Source organism: Sylvia atricapilla, chromosome 18 (assembly GCF_009819655.1).
Source record: "Sylvia atricapilla isolate bSylAtr1 chromosome 18, bSylAtr1.pri, whole genome shotgun sequence".
Lineage (NCBI taxonomy): Eukaryota > Metazoa > Chordata > Aves > Passeriformes > Sylviidae > Sylvia > Sylvia atricapilla.
The window spans coordinates 7,245,686-7,249,949 of record NC_089157.1 but is presented as its reverse complement, the minus strand read 5'-3'; positions in this window follow the sequence as shown (position 1 = coordinate 7,249,949).

Here is a 4,264-nt window from a genome sequence, read left to right as displayed (position 1 = left end):
TATTAAACAACAGTACACGTACCAACGTTGCCTCAGACAGCCAAATTGCTGGTTAGTGGAAACCTTTAATTACAAAGGTACAGATGAGTGAAACAAAGATTCGGGTGATTGCCAATCCATATGCACATGTGGTACAGAATGTTTCTTCTATACTGCCTAAAGAAAAAGACATACATTTAGGAGATATGATAAGCAGCAAAGACAAGTAAACAGAACAGAAGATGTAAAAGTAATGGGAGTATTGGGAAACACCAGTAACAAGATTAGTTTCGGATGGAAGCTCAACTTGAGCACAGCTACTTGTGTTTTTATGATTATTGACCCGACTCAACAGAAAGAAACAGCATTTTCAACACCACAGGACGGGAAACCTGCACTGCTTCATTGCTTGACACTGAATGGGGTAAATTATGAGTAGATCAGTGTAAGTGTGGAACAAAAGGAAGCCTCTCTGAGCACTGTGTCCATTACAGACTCTGCATTCCCAACATGCAGGAGCTGGGAATTTCCTGGATGAGAAAGCCAAAATAACTCTTCCTGATTTATAGATGAGCCAGCAAAGCTGAGCAGAGTACCTGAGCAGGGTGCTGGAGCTGTTACTTTCAGTCTCACACAACAGGAACAGTAATTTAACTCCAGCCATGCTACACAGGCAGGTTTCATCCCAAATAGCCCAAATTCCAGGCTGTCAGGACAGCGTGTTATTGTCCGTATGTACAAATTACTGATTTTTACTTGCTGCATTTTTCCAAAGGTGGCCCCCAATTCCTTCGTGCTGTTTTGACCACTGGATGACCCCACACGGTGCATTCCAGGTAAAGCAACCAAGACAAAACAGAGCTAATAATACACTACCTGAATTTTTCCATTTTTCCAATTGCAATACAATTTTCATATTCTTAGCTTACCATTCACCCATGTTTATTTTATGGCTTATGAAGGACTATGCAGTTGCTTAGTTTTTGTACTGAAAATATCTTGATGGGTGCCTCATTAAAAAAAAAAAAAATCTCAACCCATGCTTATCTATCTGCTCATGGTTGTTTCCATCACTGGGATCATTTATACAGCCTAAAAATCCGATTCTTTTCAAACCAAGTACCCAGTGCTTAATGTACCGTTATGATTTTATTTCTTTTACTGTGATTATTACCTTCAGCAAAGACAAGCTGCAAAGCCATTTAAAAGTCGAAAAATCTTCCTACTTTTCAGAGGTCCTTCTACCAAGGTGCACTAAGGACATGGTGATCCCCACCCTGGGCCATCGCACCTGGGGTCCCAGGGACACCGGCGGCCACTGCGGATGGGCTCAGGGGATGCTCAGCCGGAGCCCCACGGGCAGGGGCCGGTTTGGACCGCAGCGGATCCCCAGCAACGCGGGACGGCCACGGGGGGAGACCGCGCACCCCGACACTTGCAGAGCGCCGGCCGCGGTGCCGGAGGCTCGGCGGGGGAGGCACCGCTGGGTCCGTGAGGGGAGGACACGGACAAGGGACGGCGACAAGGACGCGACCCCGCTCCCCTCACGGCGCCCCCGGGGCCCCGCCCGCCGGTCACGCGGCGCGGGGGGCAGCGCGCGGGGCCGTCACGTGAGCGCGCGCGCGCGGGCCGTGACCTACTTTGGGCCAATGGCGGGGCCGGCGGCGGGCGCGCGCTCAGCCCCCTCAGCGCCCCCTCAGCGCCCCCCTCAGCGCCCCCTCAGCGCCCCCGCCACAGCCGGGCTGTCCCTGTGGGGAGCAGGCTGTCCGTGTGGGGAGCGGGCTGTCCCTGTGGGGAACGGGCTGTCCCTGTGGGGAGCAGGCTGTCCCTGTGGGGAACGGGCTGTCCCTGTGGGGAGCGGGCTGTCCCGGCCTGTGGCGGCGGTCCTGCCGAGGGCTGCTGTCCTGCCGGAGGATGGGCTGTCCAGGCTGGGAGGGATGCCGTGCCGTGGGCTGTTGCTCTGCCCTGCGATGTGTTCCTGCGGCCTCGGCGAGCAGCGGCTCCGGCCCCGAATCCATCATTGCACCCCATGTCCTCCCCACCTGCCGCCCGCCGCCGTGTCCCGTGTCCGGCCCCGGGGCACCGTGAGGGACGTGGCCTCGCTGGGGTAGGGCTGCCCCGGGCCCTCGGGAGCTCCGGCGGCCGCTGGAGCTGCTCACGGAGCGCTGTGGGCTTGGCCAGCCCTCGGTCCTGCCCTTGGATCTGAATCCGTTCGTCTCCCTTCGCTGAAAACTCAATAACCTCCCCCGCCCTGCTCGAAGTTATTTTAAACGCGTTTTACAAAGGAGGGACTGCAGGTTTTAGGTAAAAAATCTCCAGCACGGTTCATGAGATGCATTTTCCCCACTCTTTTGCAGCAGTTCCCATTCTCCTACACGTTGCCTTGGCATAGCCTGTAATGGAAATTGGGAATTCTGTTCTGAAATATCTCCTGGAAACGTGTCTGCTGGGTTTTTTCCTCATACAGAAAGTTGGAGTGAAAGTGGTTTTTTTAAGGATCCAGCTGACCAGTATATTCCAAGGGACCTACCTGTATTTTCTCCTTAAACATGGACAAAAGTGCGGCAGGAAGACAATGCAATAATCATAGCTCAGCAGAAATATGGTTACTGATAGATGGAGGGACACCCACGCTGGTGCTGGGAGACAGGTATTGTACAGTCAGCTTGTGATCTAGAACTCTGTGTATTTAAATACAGACTGGTCTAAAGAATTCAGGTTTTTCTCTTTCTGTCTCAGGATTAAATGGGAGCCAGTACTGTATATGCAGTGTGATAGAGCTTCAAACCTGAGCAAAGCTTGTAATCAGGTATCTGTATGGTCACAGCTGAACTGCTACTGTCACTTCATTCCCTGTTAAATATGTTCTGTCTGGAGAAAAGAGTTGCAAAAGTAGGCGGGCAGAGAACAAGCTGCAAGATGGAGAGGATAAATAATGCAGAACAAGTGTTCGGGTCAAGGCACAGGACAGACTGAAAAAGCAAATGGTTTACAGTACCCTGAATATGCACTGCTTCATCCACTGAGTGAATCTCCACCTCTGCCCTTTGGGAGCCAAAACAATGGATAAAAGGGTTGAGTGAGATGAAAAAAAAAAAAAAAAAGAGAGAGAGAGAAAAGCAAACACACCCCCCCCCCCCCCCCCAAACCCACCTCAAAAAACCCAAAAAACTAAACAGGAGAGAATCGAAGAGGCGTGATTCAGCCTTTGTTTTAGTCCTGATTTGTCCTAGAGCAGTGCAAGTTCCCAGGCTGGCCTCGCAGGGCAGCGCGTTTCCAGCTCTGTGACGCAGAGTGCGGAGGGCCATGAAAAGCCACATGAGAACGCTCAGATACACACACCCAGCTGAGCTGAGGAGCAGCAGCTTTTGAAGGGAAGGTCGAGAGACACCGAGGAGCAATGCCTGCTCTCCCCATCCCTCCTCTCCACAGAGGTTCTGGCCAGAGCCCTCACTTGGCTTTCCAAGTGCAAGCCACAACCCACAGCACTGAATCACTGAAAAATGGATGTTTATTGTCCCGGTGGGGTGCAGCTGAGCGAGCTGCTGGGGCTCCTCACAAGAAGAAAAATGCCTGTTGAATGAACCATGAGCCGCCTCTGCCTTTTTTTTTTTTTTTTTTTTAATTATTATTATTATTATTTAATTTTTTATTTTTTTATTTTAAGTTTAATTGAATGTGGGAGAGACAGGTTTGGAACTGCTTTTGGGTGATGGCAGAGGAACTTCTCCGAAGTAATCTGGGTTGGTTCCAAAAGGCATTCCAGTTCTCAGAAAAATAGGTATTACTAGTCATTGCTTATATGCTGTGAGTTGAAAGATTAATAATATTCTCTGCCAAAGTTTACAGACAGCTTTTACCATGACAGGATAGATCAAATACATGTTCTTGCCTGGGTAGCTGACCTGGTTTGAACTCAGTAAGTGTGCCTGTCAGTGATGACTGCAGTTTTGGAAAAAATTCTCTGCTCTGCTTTTTAAAGCCACCTTCCCCCTGTAAAGCATTAACCAGACTCTCAAGGCCATTCCAGGCACCTCGTGCCTTTGATGCTTTGGCGAATTATTTAGACCCAGTAGGTGTAGGCAGCCAAATGACAGAACTGGATTGAGACGAGAGATAAGGGAGTAGCTGGCCCGTTTTGCAGTCAGACCTTCCCCTGAATAAGGACAACTCCCAGCTGGTGCCAGTGGGAAAAACAACTTGATCCTTCCGTTTATTCCTCTGCACTCCATTCCTCTTCCTTTTTCACTCTTGCGTGCTTGCGTGCTGCAAAAAGACGGTTTAG